The 20,798-nt window shown below is 38.3% G+C and overlaps 1 protein-coding gene across 2 annotated transcripts in view; it reads left to right on the plus strand.

Annotated features, from left to right (window-relative positions):
* Positions 1-592: 592 nt before the first annotated feature.
* LOC122834134 (contactin-4) overlaps positions 593-20,798 on the plus strand; it is a 127,692-nt gene continuing 107,486 nt past the window's right edge. For both annotated transcript variants that reach the window (XM_044122283.1, XM_044122284.1), the window contains exon 1: positions 593-752. The gene's annotated coding sequence lies outside the window, so the exon portion shown is untranslated. The remainder of the gene's footprint in view (positions 753-20,798) is intronic.

Consider the following 20,798-nt stretch of genomic DNA (forward strand, 5'->3'; position numbering starts at 1 on the left):
GAAAAAAAAAAGCACAACACAATTTTGTAATTGCCAAGTTTCCATTAAACAAGAAATGCAATTGAAATCACAATTTGTTCACGCAATATCATTAAAAAATGGCAATTATCATTTTACCACTTCCTGTCGTCTTCGTCATTTCCACCAGTGGTAAAGTTGATCATACACTGGGTGTTGCAAATAAACTAATGTTGATTACAGCAGAAAACTCGCCTCACCCTAGCAAAACTTTATATTGAAAAACACCAGTTTTCTCTCTTTCTTTTTTATTAATTTATTTGCACTCCCTAATTGAACTGTTTCCATTAAGCAAATTTATTTTTGAAATGTCTCTCTACTTGTCTGGATTTGACTGTTTGGGTTGATTCGGTACTGGAAGGTGAAACTCCACCCTAATCTCATTTTGTAAAATCATAATTACCCTATGCCACGCAGGAACTGAGCTCATGTTTGATCTCTTTTATGAATTGCGTCTCAGATTCACAACAGATTAAACTTTAAACCCACCCTTTACTAATCCACGGAGACACATCTGATTGCGTGAAACAGCTGGCAATAGTTTGATAAGAGGGGAGTGGTCTGAATCTGCCTGTCCTTTCTCGGTGTGAAAAAAAAAAAAAAGAAAAAAAAAAGAAAGCATTGGCACTTTTGTAGTTCACAGTCGGGACGTCTTGCGGTCCTCTCTCAGCCACTGTGCAGACAGCGGCTCGGCGCACATCGTCGCTGCGGTGTCTGTCTACTCTCCGGAACAGGTAAGACATCCGTCTAACTTGACTGCTGCGTTTCAGTTACAGGCGAACCGTTCGGCAGTGTTAGTGTGACATCCTGGATGCTGCTTGCTCTTGATAAGCGGCTGTATTTCTGCTCTCTGGTGCTTTGGTCCATTTTGCTGCTTCTGGCTGCTGTTTTAAAAACATCTGATCTGATACGGCAGCAGGGCTGGATAACATCAGCATCCTGAGCGCGTTCCCTCACTGCTGGAAGGGGAAATGGGCTTTTACATTCGGTTGTCCCCGTTGAGCTTCATTATATTGTCTTAGTGGACAGTTGTGAAGATGTGTTGGTGGAGCGGACAGATGTTTGGCAACGAAGGCTCACGATGTGAATCATTTCTTAAAGAAAGCGATAATATTCCGCTTCATTTTACCTTTGGGTTGATTTGGAATAGAGTTATAGCTCCAGGTGTTGAAAAGAGAGATTTTCTTTTACTTTGGTTCTTCTCTCTGGTGTGCAGACCCTGAAACGTGACAGAAAGCTCTCACCTAGTGTTTCTTTTTTCTCTATCTCTGCTGTTTTTTTTTTCTGCTATTAAACAATAGAACTGGGGGGCAAAATTACCAAGACACTCACCCCCATTCATCCCACCCAGGCAGGTAATAAATATGCCATTAGTAGGTTTCTTTCAAATGAAGTCCCCTCAAACAGAGTTCAGTAATCACACTTCTCTGTCACTGACTCCACAGAAATGATGATTAATATAACATGTTGTGGCTTAATTTTTTTTAAAGCACTGACTTAATAAGCTCATCAAGCAGTGGAGCCCTGGTGATTACTCTGAGGGGGGGCGAGGGCATCGAGAGAGGCCCATCTTGTCCTCATCAGATAATAACATTAGCAGGTGAAGACAGGAGCAATCCCCCTAAGTCATTTAAAAACACAGAGAGGACAATACAGCACAGAAACAACACATCTGAAAATGGTAAAAAAAAAATGCATTTATTTTTGATTAAATTGAAAATGAACATTTTTTTTTCAATTTGATGCACATTTTTTATTTTAATAAAAATAGGCAGTATCAGTGGTGCCCCCAGTTGGGGGCCAGGGAGGGCCTTGGACCCCCATTGAAAACTGTTCACCCCTCCATAGAATCAAGGTCAGTTCACACAAAGGAATGAAGAGTCGGCAGCTACAATCAAGACAGAAATGTTAAAATACAAAAATGAAAATAAGCCTATAAAAACTTCCTGTGGGTGCTGCTGCAGTTAGGGACATGTCTTTCTGAGTAAATACCAATAATTTTGTACTTGTACATTTTCTGTTGGATTCAGAAAAAACTTCTTTCAAAGAATTGTTGCTCTTTTTTTTCTCTTAAGCGTTTTAACCTGTAAAAAAATTACTCTGCAGCTGCGATAAGAACAAACAAAAATGACGATTGGGTCTGATAAATGCTACTCTAGATAAAAACAAGTCAAGGTGGGATATTTTGGTAGCTCTGTGTTGTTTTAATATGACAGTTTGGTTATTGTCAGGATTGTTGTTCTTTTCACCTTGTTGTTTAGCCTTTGCTTCTGTTGATCAGTCTTAGTATATATTTCTATAGCTTAAATCTGTCGTCCATTCTTTGTGTTTAGTTCTTGGCGATTTGTTGGACTTCTCTTTGCTATTTTTCTCTCTCTTCCTCACTTTGTCCTCTGCACTCCCTTCACAGCTGCACCTTGTTTCCTACCTGGTTAAATACTGGGCTGCAGTATTTAACCACCTCTCATTCACTCCTCTTGTTACCTCATGCATTTGATCCACTCTGGAGATCTCTTAGGTGGACAGATGAAAGAAGAAATTTTAATAATGTTATCTAAGATGGTCATTTTGTTACTTTGGTTTTGACACTCAGGCATATTATATAAATACATGACATAACAAGGATAAACTACTTAGGCTGCCTCTTGTGGGTTGAGCCTGCAGTCCTAATAAGACTGATGTGTGGAGCTTCTTCAGTTTTCATGCCATGACATTATTTTTTGTGGTTGTAAAAATTTCCAAACAGCTGAAACTGTCTCTGTCTTAAAGCAAACAGAAAAGTGTAGTCATGTCTTATCAACCAGCTGAGTAGGAGGGGACAGCAACAGGTGGAGGAGGGGTACCACTGTTATCTCATGCTTGTTAGAGCTGGAGGAGTCCCAGCTGACTCTGGCATCTTACTGGAAGGACATAACGCCATGGAAACGGGGTGAATTTTTTTTAATCCGAACCCTTGTTACACCTTGATGCTAATATCTGATCCACACCTGGTTAAAACTATCCAACTTTTGACTCAAACATTAACCTACAACTCAGGACAAAGCAGTTTTGTGGGTAGAGGTGGCAAATCCATTCAAAAATATCAGTAATATCAAGATGGAGTTGGTATCGGTACTGGTATCGGTACTGGGTCGATGCTAGCGTGGTACTGAGGCGTCAGATTCCCTCCTAACATTTTATTTTTGTGTCGTAGTTCCTCAATTACACCTCCAAATAGATTTAGTTTCGATGTGCTCTCAAATGACTTTCTCTTTTTGCACATGTTTTTTAATATTAAAAAATGCACACAAATTTGTTTAGTTTTTCTGTTTGTCAAGTTGACATGGTATTGAAGTATTTTTAGATACCTCTAAACATTGTCTCAGTTCTGTCCTTGGTTTTAACAAATAAATTCAAAGGAAAAACCACAAAAATGCCTAAAAGTCAAACTTCAAGTTTCGATGATACAGGCTTTGCATTTACTTTGTATCGGATCAGTACCAAAACAGAAATGTGCAGTATTGAACATTTCTGTTTGTGGGTAACAAACTGTCCAAGTGGGTTTCAGTACCAGGTTTTAGGTGTATTTGGAGGAAAAGCTGCGGCTTTGAGGAGAAAATCACATTTTCTAGTGTATTGAATTCAGCTGGTGTACGTGTTTCGTGCGCAACTCAACACATTCTCTTGTTGTTTTTGAGTCATCACCTTGTGCTGCCGGGGTTCTCTGGGTTTTCGTTCACTAGTGGCAGTCTGAGCAGGAAGGTAGCTTCTGGCTGAGGGCTAATCTTCACAGAGGTGATGGAGATAACAGTGATGTATGGAGCGGTCGGGGTGGCTTAACACCCACAGCCGGCTGTTGTCTGCCGGGGTCAGGCTGTGTGATACTGGAGTGCTGCGTGAGCCAGCTCCTCACATGTCTGTGATTTGTCAGTTCTTCCAGCTCCAGGTGGATGATGGTGGGCTGGTCTCTGTGTTTTTTCGGGGTGCAGAATCCTTGATGAATGCCACTTTGGTGTTCAGGCATCTGTCTGTCACTCCAAATAAAAAATATTCTCTTGGCTACAAGTTAGACAATAAATTGTCCCAGAAGTTATTGTGATAAATGCTAATATTGTTGTTTTGAGACCATTTTTGAGTAAAACACCGTGTTCCAAATTGCTATGCAAGTGATATTTTCTTAAATGGTCAATGCAAATGATGATCAGTATAATTTTCAAGTCATGAACTATTACAGTATAAATCAAATTTTACTGAACAAAGCTTCCCATGAGAACAGTATTCTTTTCAAAAAATAAAAAACTCAAAATGCACTGTTCCAAATGATTATGCACAACAGATTTTCTAATCATTTTATGGTTTACAAAAAACTGCAAACGGTGGTTCTTTGAATGTGCAGCAATAACTGGTCGCATGTACTAAAATCTAAAGCTTTTTCAATCAAAAACATCTTAACAGACTGAGTTCCATGTTAACATAGAACCTTCTTTGATATCACAGCACAATTCTTGATCCATTGAACTTGTGAGTTTGTGGAGTTTCTGCTTGAATTTCTTTGTAGGATGTCAGAATATCTTCCCAGAGCTGCTGTGTGATATGAACTGGATTCCACCTTCAGATCTTCTGCTTGAGGAAACTCTGAAGGTTCTCAATAGGGTTGAGGTCAGAGGTCAGAGGAGGATGGTGACCACACCATGAGTTTCTCCCCTTTTATGCCCATAGCAGCCAATGATCCAGTGGTATTCCTTACAGCATTCGTTGTCATGCATGAAGATGATTTTGCTACTGAAGGTTCGGCTCTTCTTTTAGAACCATCAAAGAAAGTGATCAGACAGAAAGTCCATCTACTTTACTGAGGTCATTTTCACACCTTCATGGACTCTGAAGGGGCCACCACCAATCTACTACTGAGTCCATCTGGACCATCCAGACCGAAGACTTTAATCATCCAGTTTAGGTGAAAAGAGAAAACAGTAAATCATGAAAATTTAAATTGAGTTTGTTTTAATTTATAATGCAATGAATCAAATGATTGTGAATAGTGTCATTACCTTTATTTTGAAAGGCTAAATTAGTCCTCTTGCTGATGTTGCTTGAACAGGAACTTAACTTGTTCTATTATCGTCTTTATAAAACAGTGTTGTTTGTGTTCTCCAATGCAATTCACTGAGGCACTAAGTTGTTCTTTCATTGCTTTGGCTGCCACAATAAAGACAAATATATTAGCTGGGAAAAGCTATTATCTTATACTAAATTGTTAGTGATATGTACATGCTACTCCCTGCATTATAAGGATTGCAAATTACTCTTGTAAAGAATTGCTTTAGTCCAGCAAGACACTCCATATCTGAAATCTATAGTTTTCGACCAGTTTTGCCGACTAAACGCTTTGCATAAAAAGGACACTGAAACGGAGTTCATGGTTTATGGATGAGTTCATTTTTGAATTTACATATTTTAAGCCTGGACACAAAAGCACACTGTTTACTACATTCATGCTTTTGGTATAATATAGCTTATGATATCAAGTGTTTTTCGTTCAAAGAAAAGCAACTTATTATCACTAGAATCCATCACCTTCTCTGTAGTTTCTTCCGTAGTCTACCAGACGATTACACAATTGTCTTGTAGACTTGGTTGTTGGAGGAGCTTAAAATATATATATATATATATATATATATATATATATATATATATATATATATATATATATATTTCTGTAATAAATATGCAATTTTTTTAGAAACTGTTTTATTTTTTATTTTTAGAATGATGTTTATTTATGAAAAATTTTTGACAAACTCGTACCAACATTTTAAAAAAAATGTTAGCAGGCAGCTAAACTGCATCAGTCAAGTCAATCAAGTTTATCTGTATGGTACATTTCAGCAGCAAGGCATGCTAAGTGCTGTACGTCATAAAAACAAAAGTACGAAGTCTTGAGACACACAGTCAACAATTGAAGCATTACATTGCAGAATGCTGATTAATTTTTCATTCATAATGTTTAAAAAGCAATTCAACATATGCAAAATATTGGTTTGTTTCATAATGCCAAGCTAGCTTGAGTGGAAGGCATGGCTAGCTTGAATGATTAAGCAACAGCTAACCATTTAGCACAGATAGCATCTTGCTACTTATTTGTGAATCTTTTGAAGTTGAAGTTGTTTTTTTGTTTTTTCCCTGTAACCACTCTCTGTCCTTTGGTCTACATGTTAACAACTTCAGCGAATACAATGACAAGTCACATATTAAGGATAACAAAAATTGCACACTTTAATTCAAATGAAAGAACTGAAGTGCAAAAAATTTATATTTAATTGTATTTTTTCATGTTTTCCTTTTTTAAGAGTTTATAGTTGGTGTTTAGGTATTGTAAATAATGTCCCGTAACACATAGTTACTACTTTCAAATTTTCTGTTAGCATTAAACATGTTTTTAAGTCAAACTGTGCAGGCCGCTGGATGACTGCCCTGCGGCCCCAAGCACCGGCCCTGCAAGGTTTCTGAGGTAAACCCTGATTGAGTATTGAATGTTCCATCACATGTATTGATATTGATCACGTCTATTGAATTATTGTCCAGACCCACTTGATTAGAGTTTTTCTTTCTTTAGTTTTTTTTCTTGGCCCACGATTTTGTAACACATGATTAAAAGTTTGGACACCCTAATCCATTTGTGTAAAGAATCCTTCCTGACAACTCCAGCAAAGCGTTTGGTTGCAGCATGTGACTTGCTGCTGTGTACCTAAACTGTCCAGGAGAGATCTGCCAGGAATGTTCTAAATTTGGCCAGAGTGCTGGGAAGAATCACTGTTCTACAGGACAGCAGCCACATTTAAATCAGATATGGTTTTGGTTTCCTTTGGCTTCATCCCAGGACTTGTTGATTTTCCTAATACATTATTTACTGAGGTTGGTAGTTGTCTGCTTGCACTCCAGTTCAAGCTGGCATCTGCAATTATTTGTACAGTCATGTTATTTATTAATAGCCAAAACTTTGGGTGGATTTACATTTAAAGCTGTTGAATTTATTAAATTGCTGCTGCTTCTCTATTGGGGATTGATTTTATTATTATAGTGTAGGAGTCCACCTTCCTCTGTTCAGGTTATGGAGTTAAACTTCTAAATACTGGTGTATCAATTTGCTAATATTTTATTTCTGTGAAATTTGATAAATATCTCTAACATAAGCTGTGGTGAATTAAATCAAATTCTAATCTACTTTTTACATTAAAAGTAGCTCTCACTTTTCCCTCCTGCATTTTAAAAGGAACATAAAATGAGAATTGTGTGTTTAAGATCCTGTTCACACCAACCTGGGTGTTTCTGGAGACCTTCCATGTTCCCCCGAAGAACCACAAATCAAAAAATGTATTTTCTTTTTGAAAAATGTATTTTCTTTTCCCTCCAGTAGAATTGGAGGGAGTCTGCTGTGTACAGACTCCCTCCCAATGCACATGTTGCAGCCTATTGTTAACTGTAACATTAGGCTGCAACATGTGCAATCCTGCAACAGGTCACATGTTGCAATGTTGCATGTGTTATTTTAAATTTAGTAGTATTTGATACAAGTTGGAGATGGTTTTCATATATTGCATAACCTTATATTTAATTTTAAACATATCAAACATGTCATATTTTTTTCCCACCTAAAAGACTGATTTGTGACTGTCTAAACGAATCCGGATTCTGTAATCCAAAGTTTTCCTTAAAGTTTTGGACGCTCCAATTTTTTTCATTAAGTTTATTTCTGAGTACCAAAAGTCAAACACTTCCAAGACAAAAACTCAAATCCTCTAGAAAATACATGAAAATACCAGAATTTAAAATTTTGGAAGTCAGACTTTTTCAAGAAGTTCAGTTTTTTTTCTAGCAAATTTTTGACTTTTGGCATTCAGAAATGTCCTTGTTTTTCTAGAATTTTTCTCACAATATTTTCAAAATTTCAGAATTTTTGGTGGAAATTTTCTCTTGTTTCCTCCTTTCTATCTACAATGACCCTAATATGCCTGCAAAGTCCAACTGAATGTTACTTTGTTTCCTGTAACTGCTGTAAGTTCCATGCTTTTATTTTGGTAAAGGTCTGTATAGCATTTTATTTTTTTTAGGAAACTTGTTGAAAGAGTCAGAGTTGTTTGAAATAACGGTGCATTGTACCAGTAAAAAGTCATTCTTAAAGTGCAGGATGGGTTTGGTTGTGGCCAGTAGCAAGAACTACACAGCAAGGAATGACCTAGTCAAAGCAGGGTCCTCGCAGGCAGAGTTAATTTCTTTATGGAAAAAAAAAAAAAAACTCGCTATCAGAGATAACTGTGATGTTTGATGTTGACATTTCATTTAATTGTCATTGATTTAAGATGAATTCAGAGAGAAATGTGACTATTGGATGTTGTCTGTGATGATTGGATTGTTGTCAAAGCAGTTTTCTAAAGAAATCATCTAGTTGGAAAAAGGTTGAATGGAGGTCAGGATGCATCAGGCACTGAATGAGTGAGCCTGCTAATGGTGCAAAAAACAATCTAATAAAAACGGATTATTACACAGTCTATTTTTCCTTTTGATGAAAATAATTTGAACCCCAGAGGATATTTGTGAGGAAATTATCCAGTGGAGCGGTACAGGCAGATCCAAAGAAAAGGGCCAGGTCAGCAGGACAGAGTGGTGACCTTCCCTCTCTGACAGAGACTTGATGGAGGCCGTGTAGCTCGAATCACGGTGAATTATTCCTGACATGCTGCTTATAGAGCGCCTTAAACCACAGATACAACGCAGAGTTGGAATTAGTGCAGCGACTCGACCAAGATCCTTTCTTCTTTCTTCTCTCCAGCAAAAGAGATTTCTTTCCTCTCGGCCCTCTGAGCTTCACGGCTGCAGCAACCTGTTTGGCAAAGGAAGTACAGTAAACTGCTCACACCTCAGTTGGATTTGTTTTGATTTGCAATTTGCTTTTCCCAGCAGATTTGCTACCTTTTGTGTGATCTGTCTTTGTCTAATGCTCGGTGGCAGATGAGGACTGGCTTATGAATAAATCAGAGCCCCTACTTTCTGCGCTTTGATGGATGGGGAACAGGATTGCCATACTGTGCTATACTGAGCAGTGGGTTACTTTCATCTTTTTTTTTTTTTTCTGGCCCTTTTGTGGCTAAAAATATTCCAACTGCAAGGAAGTGTATAAACTTCTAGAGACCTAAATCCAATTTAATAAATAGTTTCTTGTTAGGAAATATTAATCCTCTTAAGACATGAGTGTCTTGCAGGATATTATGTCATAGTATGGGGGAGCAGAGTGGACAAGAAACTTGTGTGTGTGTCTTTTTTTTTTTTTGCTCTTGTAGATGCATGCTGAGTCTCTCTTCTTTTGAGTTCAGTTGGGTTTATCTGCTGTATTTTATCTGATTCATGTTGAGTTGAGGTTCAGCTCTGCAGAAACACTTAAATGGAGTCGGACTCTGATCTGTTGTTGTACTGGACAGATCCCTCTGGGATGAAATGACTTACTTTCATATCAGACTCACTAGGTGAGTTGTTGTTTACAGGATAAGTTGAGCTAGTTGAATATAGCCCAGAAACAGAAGGTCGTCCCTATTGCTGTTTATTAGGGCAGTTATTTTGCTGAAATTAGCTTGCATGCTAATTTTTGTACCACTGGATTTGAAAGTTCCTATATTTAAAACTGTATCCTTCTCACACTCTATCTCCTACTATGTCTGCCATTGTTACAAGAAAACTAGCAAAAGCTACATTGCTTTCATAGACTTAAGCTTCTTTGTCAAAGGAAGGAGCGTTATCTCATTTATATTTAACTCTTTAGCTTTTACGTTGATTAGAAGAGTTTTAAATTGGAGGGAGGGGCTGAGCATGTGGCTAGAGCCGAGAACAGATAGAAAAAACAGAAAGCTGCCTTTATTTCTCACCGTCTTCAATGTGGAGCCTTTTAAACCACAACATAAAATCTGAATATTTTTCTATATAAACCCTGGTGCTTTAAGTGTTGCTTTTAAATTATGATACTTCCCAGATATTCATTTTTATCTACTTGTTGGTTCTCAGCCATGCAGGATATGCAAAACTAAAATCTTAAGTTATAATTTAAATGGTCCATAAATTGTATTGGGAGCCATTACAATAAATCCATGTTTATGAAGAATTTTATTAACAGGAGTTACTCATTAAAACTTGTTTTTATTTAGAACCTTACATTTTTGTAAAGGTGTAGCAGAGATTAGATCAGTGAGGCTGAACAAAACTCATATAAAAGCAAAGTTTTAATTTTAGTTTTACTTCTCAACAGTTTCTTTCTGAGAAAAACATATTTTGTTGTGCATTACTAGACATTTTTGGTTCTGCAGCTTGAATGTGGTTTACAAACTTTCTAAACCACATTGTACGTTACAAAAATGTCAGCAAAGTTCTGGAATGGAACTTTGTCGATCCCCCACACCTCCTCCCAATTTGCTTTTAAGACATTTTCCTGTTTATTGTCCCCTCAATAATGAGATGGGTTTTACGCCCTTGGTTGTCATCCCCCAGGGTTAGTGTGTCATTTATTTTGGTCCAAAAACAGATCTAAACAGATGGGATTTTTTTAAACACAATCAGTGTTTCAGCTGTTTTGCAGTTTTCTGAATGTTTGGTCCAGATTTGTGTTGCAGAGAAGCTGAATGCTGCTTCTCCATGTTTGGCTCTGGTTCTGTGGCTGCAGAGCAGAACCAGAACCAGAACCAGTAGAGAGGAGAGAGACCGGAGAGGTCTGGATGGTTGATACAACAACCGCCTGCTGTTTTAGCTGAGTCTGAAATTCTACTCATCTCTTTAGTTGTGACTAGACTAAAATTAAAATGTTAAAAAATTGATAAATTATTATGTTTAAGCCTACAACTTCTGTTTTTTTATTGGCTGGATGTGATATTCTAATTTTAATTGTCATGTTTTTATTACCTGTAAGTAGAAAACAATCATTAACAGAACATCTGTGCGTAATTTATATGTTTCACTTTGTGATGAAGTTCTTGAAATAAATAGATTTGTCAATTATCCAGTTTATTGAATGAGTCTGGATTGTTCTATCTGTAATATTTAATATATATTAAATTAATATAGAATATATTACTGTGATACCTTCACACAGACATCGTGACCCAAAATTGGGTCATTGAGTTGCAGGAGGATTTTAAACAGTGATCACACATTTATTTTGGGAAATTGGGGAAAAAATGAACTACTTGTTGGTTGGTCAAATAACACCTTGACTTGCAAATACACCGCAGCTTTCCCTGGCAAATGGTGGCTCATTGCAGCCAAGGACGTCCAAATCCTGTTCATTCTTTAAAGAGCTTAATGCTGCAGAGCAGAGTTATGGATTTATCTATCTGGAATGGGAAGCTGTCTGTCTGTGATGGGAGTTAATATTTCATCCTTCACCTTCAAATCACTTTGGTCTTAATACTTGCAGCGAATGCTGTGGATCATGAGCCACTGACTTTACATCGACTACTGTCGGAAACACTAAATATACATCTGGGAGTGGCTGTCACAGTGTCCCAAGACATTATGATTTTTCTTTTGTTTGTTTTTTGAAGGAAGATTGAGTAGAGAGAGAAAATACTGTAATTTAACATCTATTTCTTCACGATTCTGATATTGGCAAGCAAACGGTTAAATATTTCCTCATCAGCACTGAAATGAGTCAAAATGCTTCCTGGGGCAGTTAGAGATTGGCATTTATTGAATTATTTATCATGAAAATCTTATTGTGATAAGAATACTTATTTGTTTTCTCGATAAATTAGAATTAATGGTACTGAATAAAAAGCAAAACTGTATAGACAGTATTATTGCAAATGTAATTTTAACAATTTTCTCCACTGTGTTTAGGAGAGCATCAATAAATATCAGTAAAGATAAATTCAAGAATTTGATTGAATTTTGTTGATAGCTTTGTTTTCATTACAAATATGTGCTAAGCTGTTAATATTCCTTTGTAGAAAAAATAAAATTTTGTAATTGAGGTGTTTTGATATCAGAAACCCAAATAAGATTGCATTTGTTTACATGACCAGTCATTTAAAAACGTTTCCGTACCACTTCCTGTCGTCTTTTTTGTCAATCCTAACATCTGGTTGTTGATCAGCTGACTTGTGTAATGTGTCCTTTTTCCATTTCAGTTTTGCAAAATATACTTATTTAGATACGGCTGAAAAACTACCTCATCCTATTGCAAAAACGTTTTATTGACAAGTTTTTTCGAAATTGCCGTGTCTCCATTAATCAAATTTAGTTTCGTAATTCCAATTTGCACAACTACATGCTCAATGGAAACCCAGGTACTGTGTGCATGTTAGTGTTATAAACCACATTTCTTTGAGTAATGGTGTCCTGAAGAATTTGTATTTGGCACTATAAATGCAATTATCAAAAAGAACTAAGTTCTTTTTTTTAAGTATTATTATTATTCACATTTTGTTATGGTTTTTACTGTAGTACCACAAAATAAAATTCTGATCTGAACTCATCCTACGACTACGAGGCTGGTAGGCTGGGATTTGGCAGTATTCATTGCCTTTACATGTATTTCTGTGGATAAACTTATTTTGAGCAGTGATGTGTTTCTGTAAGCTTTATTTTTTCTCTTCTTAGTCACAGCAGCTCAAATAGGTTAGTTGAATTTTTTTCCCTCTGGCAGACCCATCCATCAAATCCTGTCATAAGCCCCTATCTGATGATGACAAACTATGAATTTGAAATGATTCATGACTGTGTTCTTCTTTGTGCTTGAGGCATGCAGCATACCTTTTTGTTCAATATACATGTACTCAGCACTCTGGCTTCCCTTCAGTGGATAACATTGGTTTTGATCAAGTTTGACATTCAGAAAATGATAGTGATACCTTCTGACAGTCGCCTTGCTTTGTGTGCGTCTCCTGAAGAGCAGATAATAATCTTGTATGTAAGCACACTAGGTTGAAATAGAAGATGCATTGAATTGTCCTGATACAATTGCATAATGTATGCACACTTGCATCAAAAAACAGTAAAGCTTCAAGGAATAATGGTCCATAATTCAGTACACATGCAGACCACACTAATTGAGAACGGGCACTAGAGGGCGCACATCGTGGCATGACAATCTGGGTGACAGTTTCGCAGGGAATCATCAGATCAAGAATGACAAAGGCTGTGTTCACACCAGCTCTGTTTAGTTCGCTTTACTTGAATTCTATTTCACCTGCCTAGAAAGTCCAGTTGGGGTATTGAGGTGGCGCAGGAGTTGGGCACGACCCACATGTGGAGGCCTTGGGCCTCAATGCTGCTGTCGCAGGTTTGATTCCCAGCCTGGTGGCCTTTGCCACACTTCTTCCCCCTTCTCTCAATGCCCACTTTCCTGTCAATTCACTATCAGGTGAAAGCCGCCAGAGCCAATAAAACCTTTAAAAAATAAAATGTGAATGTGTAATCAAACTCTGATGCCGACCAAAAAAACTCTGGTCTATCTCAAAACCTAGGTCTTGGTTGAAATAGATTTAGCCCACAGATGGAACGGTGAATGTCTTCTTGACTGGTGATCTCCTTGACCTTACAACAGAGAAAATATTGTTCAACAATCAGTCACCTGAGCAGACTGGCAAAGATTGACGTTAGCATCTTATCAAAACTTTTGATTTGGCAGTTTAGTGAGAGACTATCCTGGTAAAAACCAGCCCCTTGTTCTACGCTTTGCTTCGTACGGAGGATCTGGATGCTCTGCTATTGAGGATCGATTGCTTCCTAGAGGCGTGGACTGTTAAAGTTTTATACGATTGGATCAAATTTTACCCGAAGGCTAATATTTGGCTGTGACGTATGAAATGCGCCAGCTCAATTAAGTCGTCAAGGTCTTGTCCAGCAATACAACGTCAAAACAGTCTTGGAAGTGTGCCCAACACAGAATAGACAGTTTTGTTCACTTCCTCTGCTGATGTTGCCTAACTACAACTCTATATATGTAGACTAAAATTCTAAAACAGCACAGAAAATCAATGTCATCATTCACAACTCTTTCTGTATGCTGATTGACCCGGTTGAAATCTAGCTGAAGAAATCAAGAAAATCACACATGAATAAGTTTGATAAGTCGTTAAACATTCCAAGCCATCATCCTCCTACCACTTTCTCTTCTTTGTCTTTCTTGCCAGTAGTAATCGTAGAAATCGAGCTCAATGGGAGAAATTCCAGAAACGGCACTGAAGGGAGATGGGGAATTGAGTGAAATTGTGTATAAAAGCGAAAATGCCTGAGAAACATGACGTCAACCTAATAGCATAGCTGCTATTAGGTTTTTAAAATGGGACTTAGGCAATTATGCTATTAGGCTGACGATGAGCTTAATCAAAAGCTACAAGTCACATACTGTCTTCAGCATCATAATGACGCACACATCTCCCACATCTTGTTATGGGAGGCATGAAATTTTAATACAAGTTTCTTTCAAACTTACCATGTGATGTAATGATGTTTTACTTCCCAATCTGATACATTTAACTCTCTAATTCAAGTCTGTGCCAAAATCCACCTTTTGACCTCCTAGTTTGCACAAATTTGTTTGACCAAGTACTAGAAGACATGGAAATTGGATCATTCCTACTGTCAGTAGGAATGATGAGTTCCTTCATCTCAGCTGGTAGTTATGGAGTCTTAATCTGCTATGATGTAACACCACATGGGTACTGAATATGATGTCAGAACCTGCTCTGGACTTCCGCAAGAGCAATGTGAATTAGAGCAGGGGCCCCGGAGTTTGACGGGAAGATTGAGAATCTCCTAATGATGTCTGCATCTACTGTGCAGCAGGTTATTTTCTGCAAATGGCGCTGTAATGTACCTTTAAACTTTGTGAACATCTGCTTTGCGTGGAGCTGCTCACATGCTGAATGAGTATCCTTGCTTTTGCCCGTCGAGCATCTTTTGAATTCATGCAAGGCCACATGGAGAAATGAATGACAAGCGAGGCAGTAATGAGAGCTTCCTCGCTATTAAGCAGCATTTCCAACATCCCTCTCTTGTAATCTACAGAGTAGCATAAATGGCGACACCTTGGCAGTCCCGCAGCATGATTAATGCGCTTCACACTAAATGGATTTTGCAATGAACCCGTCGTGTGATGAGCTGCTTACTCTCAGAATAAACTGGTACCTTGACACTGTGGCTCTTGCTGGGCTCTTGCCTGTGAATATTTGCATGTCAAGTGGCCGCTGCGGATTTGTTTGTGGAGATATTTTGTAACAAGGGTGAGTCACACGTCACAAATCCCGGCATCTGATTTGACGAGGGCCTGGTGGTGGACTCCGGTCGGTGCTGGTCAAAGGCCTGTCTGCCCCTCAGTAAGGCTCCTGTCCCCGCAGTCTGTCGGTTTGCTCTCCTGTGGCTCTGTCAGTCTGTTAGGCCTGTGGCCTGAATTGGACTCCCACTTGACTTACCAGGCAGTGGTCCACCAGCTCAACTCTCAGTATGGCTCCTCAGTGCGTCACGCAGCGTCTTGAAAGATGTATTAATAGTGCTTGAGCATTTTCACATTTTGTAATGAAACGACCAGAAACTTGATATTATAGTACAACACAAAGTAGTGCATCAGCTTAAAGTGAAAGAATAGTTTTTTTTTTTTAATTCTTTTACAAATAATAAAGGAAGTGACTTTCATAAGTCTGACTATTATAAAAATGTTCAGATTTTTGAAGTTCAGTATTGAAGTCTTTTCCAGATAAAAACCAGGTAAACGTTGAAGAAAACCTGCTTAGAGGCAGCAAAAGACTTTAGATTGGGGCAGATGGTTGTTTTGTTAGGAGAAGCATACGCCCAGAGCTATCTGTGTTACGGTTGTGGGCAACACTAACTGAAAAGTTAGTTCCACTAACTTTAAAGCGCTAATCATTAGTTCCACTTTGGCATTTTTTTATTGATTTTATTTTTTAAGCTTTTTTGGCTCTGGTGGCCTTCACCTAATAGTGAATTGACAGGAAAGTGGGCAGTGATTGAAGGGGGAATCACTGCCCCCTTCAACCATTTACACCATCTTAGTGTAGATCACATATGTCAGAGTCAAGGCCCGCGGGCCACATCCGGCCCGCGAGAAGATTTTCTACGGCCCCTGGGATGATCTTGATTTATTATTAGAACCGGCCCGCAGCAAGCCGGCACCCCGTCTGAAAAAAACGCGATCCTCACAACGCGCGCACCCCCCCCCCCGTTCGATCCTCACAACGCGCGCACCCCCCCCCACCCCCCCCACCCCCCCGTTCGATCCCCCGTCTGCAGGAAATTTACGAAGGCTTGGGCCGGTCCGCTGCTGACCCTTCTGGGATGCCATGGAATACAAATGTATGCTATATTTCTTTTTCATTTCATTAGTAAAAAGCTTGCAGAATCTGTGTTGCTCACATAATCTCACATTGAAATGTTCGATTGTGATGAGTCAAAATGTGAAACGGTTCAAGTGGGTGCTTACAGTTTTGCGAGGTGCTGCATTTCCTTTGCAAGGTGACAAATGGTTCCTGACATCTGTGTTTACATTCCACCTTTAAGCTCTCTTTTTCTATTATATGCACATACTCAGGTGTGATAGAGTAAAACCTTATCTTCCTGGCCACATTGCAGCCTCATTTTTCTTATTGTATATGTTTGTTTTTGTCCTGGAAATAGATTTAAAAAAACCTTCCCTGGTCAGAAATCATCAGGATGCTTTGTCCTAATATCAGGTCTGCACAAAACAACTGTCTGCAGAGTGTAATGGATAAAGACCCTGGCTATTCTTCAGCCCTCACCGGTTGCAGTGCATCGTTATTTCATCACAGCAGGAGCAATTCTTTTTTTTTTCTTTTCTTTTTTTTTCTACGTTTGCTTCAGAGCAAAGTTGTATCCAACTGAAACGGCCCACGTTCTACTGATCAAAACATGTCCTGAAGATATAAAGGAAGTATTGCGTATGTACAGTGCTGCTGACACACCTTTATCAACAAATGGAGATTAGCCAAACAATAACTGGAACTCAGCTGTAGCAATTTGTGGTTAAAATGAAGCCCCAAGTGGGTTAGCATGAAAGAAAAAAAAAAAATCATTAAACCTCTTACAGGAATGCTCTTGCTGGATTCCAGCTGTAAAGCTTTGATTGGATTAAATGCGAGTTTCCTGTCAGGTGCAATTGTCAGCTGGGATGGGCAGTCTGTGGAAGGGAGGGGGGGCAGTGAGTGAAGACGCAGCAGAGGATGGATGGCCCTGGAGCACAAGGTTCAGGAGGAATGTGCCCACCGTGCCATTAGGGGGGGATGATTCATTTTCAGCTTCACTTCACAGAGGATGATGTCATTACTCTGGAGCAGCCCACAGTCCGAGCAATAAGAACTCAGCTTCGCCCCAGGAGGCGTGGCCTGCTACGTGTTGTGTGGGCCGTCTGGGATTTGCTAAGCACTTCTGGATGGATGGATGCAAACTACATCTTGTGGCTTTGTACCTGTGACATGTGCAATGACAATAAAGATGAATTCTATTCTAGTCTATTTAGAAAGACTAACAATGAAGAAGGGAGGGAATCCAAATGTGTTCACTGTTTGTTCAGACAATTTTGTAGTGAAACGAAAAACAAAACATGTCAATCAAGATTTGATTAAATGTTTAATTACAGTCCTTCCAATTAACTCAGTCACAATTAATCATATTTTAATGAAAAACCATCAACAAAAGAAACAAAATGTTTTGTTTTGTTTTTTATCCCTCGTATGTTTGCGGATGTCGCTTGTGCAGCAGATTTACGGGCATACTTGAAACGTGCCAATACAAAGGTTCCACCCACATGGCAGTGTTGGGTTGAGGTGCTGGGTGGTTTACCAGTCCATCCAGTATACTGGATGTAATCTGCCATCCAGTCGAAATTTTCCATATGCTGCCACACCACGGCATCGCCGAGAAAACTGCTTTAATGCTTCATCATGCAGCATTTTATATAATACTGTTCACTGCTGGAAGCGTTGGAGAGCGCTGCATGGATTGGCACCACCAATGGCCACACACACACACACACACACACACACACACGCCTGCACGCTGCTCAGCCACGTAGCATAACAGTGTGTTAGTTAACAGCTGATCACGTTGGAATAAAGAATAGAAAAGAGATAACAGGTAGAGAAAGTGAGACAGGAGATGTAAAAGAAAAAGTGAAAACAGACTGAAAATACTTTAGCCACATTGCTACAACATTTATGAGTAACATTCATAAAGTTTGTATTTACCATGTAATGTAAATACATGTATTTACCAAAGGATATATTATCAAATATCCTTTGGTAATATCTTTACCAAAGGATATTCTTTCTATTAGTTTTAATGTGGATTATTTATTTTTCTAATTGAGAAAATTAGAGGCTGTTCTCTAAAGCACAAATTAGGAATGTTTATTTGTTATGTTTTGTGTGACATTTTAGTACTTTGTTACCTTGGCTTCAAGAATGACAAATGCGTCTTGCAATACTTAAATACTTGCCAGACTTGAATACTTAAGCAGTGAGTATTTTAGGTCAAATTGTAGAATTTGTAGAACAGTCTTAAAATGTTTTGATAAGAAAACGGAGTTAAAATGTGCATATCTTTTATTTTTAAAATGTTGCGTTTTCCACAATAAAACAATTTACATTCTATGTATTTCTACTATTTCATACTACCTCATACGTATATTGTGTAATTTTTGAGAAAAAAAAAATACAACCTTTTAGTCAAACCTCCCACCAGAACTACTTGGTTCTGTTTCTATTTTCATCAACTTCCAAAGAAAGGAATCCTCAATAATTCAAGACCTTTTTACTCTTTCCCATCTTGCTAACTTGAATAAATACATTCTTCAGTAAGTTAAATAAGTGATAAACAATACATTTTGTAGTGTAGAGCTTTGAAGAAACGTCACTTAACGTACCACAGCCATTAGTCATTTCATTTTAATGATGTTATGACTTTTCCATCTTCGGCTTGAAATACATTTGCTTCTGACATGCTTCAGCATTTATGATGAGAGCTTCAGTATGATCACATGTGAGGTAAATGTGTATAGTAAAGGGTAGTTGGCATGGCAACAAGGTGTGACCACATGTATCTGGGTGTTTCAAGTCACCAGACTGTCAGTTGTGATGTATTATTATTATTATTATTATTATTATTATTATTATTATTATTATTATTATTATTATATACCACTGTATATCATGTAGATATACAGTGGTAATAAAAAGTATTCAACCCCTAGATGGTTTACACGTTTTATTGCTTTTACAAATCAATTAACATAATCTGACTTTTGCTACTAAAAAAATGTTAGCGTAGAAAACCCTTAAATGTCGAGTGAAATATAATTTCTACAACATGAGTATCAAAAAAGATAAGTGATTGTTTAAATGTTCACATCTTTTAAAGCTGCAGCTGGCAATGTTTTATAAAAAAAAATCCAGGTCAAAAACAGCCAATCAGAGCCAGGAGGCAGGTTTTAAAGATGCCTAAATCTTTCATTTCTGCACAGGTTCAAGGTTAACAGCTGTGCTAGTAGCGGAGCAACAAGCTAACATTACAGGAAAACTATTTATCCACAGTCACCGGTGGCTATGCTAACTAGCTGTAGCAATCACAGCAGGCTCCGCTATGTGGGCCGGCGCTGCAGAGAGCAAAAGCAATATTAAGTAACAATGACTGAAGTTCATCATTCAGTATCTTTGCCTTTACTTTTGCTGTCCTGAGTCCACAAACTACCACCGAGTTTCACTTTGAAGTTAACTCCAGAGTCTGCCGTCAGAAACAGACTCGCCTGTCTACAGAGATAATGATAAAAAATGATAAACTATTCCTTTAGGAAACCATGTTGGTTAATCATAATCAGTATTGCGGCTGCAGAGCCTCACCTTGCAGTTCAGCCACTTCCTAGACATCAAAGGAATGTCGGCAGAGAGCATGTCATCCTTATCAGGTCACACATGCATTAATGTCAACACCTTCTGCTACTGAGGTGATCCAACCTGCATTTTTATGTACCCTGGATAAACATCAAGTGATCAATTCATGGAACTTATTAACAGAGTAAACAGGCACTTACTGGGATTATTCTAAACATGTCCTGAAAGGCAAAGGGAAAAACAATAAAATATTTTTGAAGACACAATTTCTAAATCTTACCCATTTTTCTTTTTTCTTACCTTCTCAAAGTCTATGGCCACAGTGGTTCTTTGCCTTCTTAAACAAATTTATGAAAAATTTTTATTTCTTTTTTCTTTTATGGGATGCAAAGAAAAAAATCACAACAAATATTTTTCTTTTTTTTTTCTCACTAGTCTTAGTGCCAGACATATGAAAACCTGCAGTGTTTGAAAAAAACCATGAAAGACCCCAGACTGAGAAATAAGATTCTCTGGTCTGATGAAGGGGGCTGCACAGTGGCGCAGTTGGTAGAGCTGTTGCCTTGCAGCAAGAAGGTCCTGGGTTCGATTCCCGGTCCGGGGTCTTTCTGCATGGAGTTTGCATGTTCTCCCTGTGCATGGTGGGTTCTCTCCGGGTTCTCCGGCTTCCTCCCACAGTCCAAAAACATGACTGTCAGGTTATTTGGTCTCTAAATTCTCCCTAGGTGTGAGTGTGTGTGCTATGAGGGTGTTTTTCCTCTGAAGGGACAGGACGACTGATTGAAATGGAGAGAAAGATTAAACGGATCACGGTGATTAAATTGGTGTTCCTGTAATGATAAGTTGTTTCTCCACAACTACACTGCAAAAACAAAATCTTACCAAGTAATTTTAGTCTAGTTT

Source organism: Gambusia affinis, linkage group LG07, assembly GCF_019740435.1.
Source record: "Gambusia affinis linkage group LG07, SWU_Gaff_1.0, whole genome shotgun sequence".
Lineage (NCBI taxonomy): Eukaryota > Metazoa > Chordata > Actinopteri > Cyprinodontiformes > Poeciliidae > Gambusia > Gambusia affinis.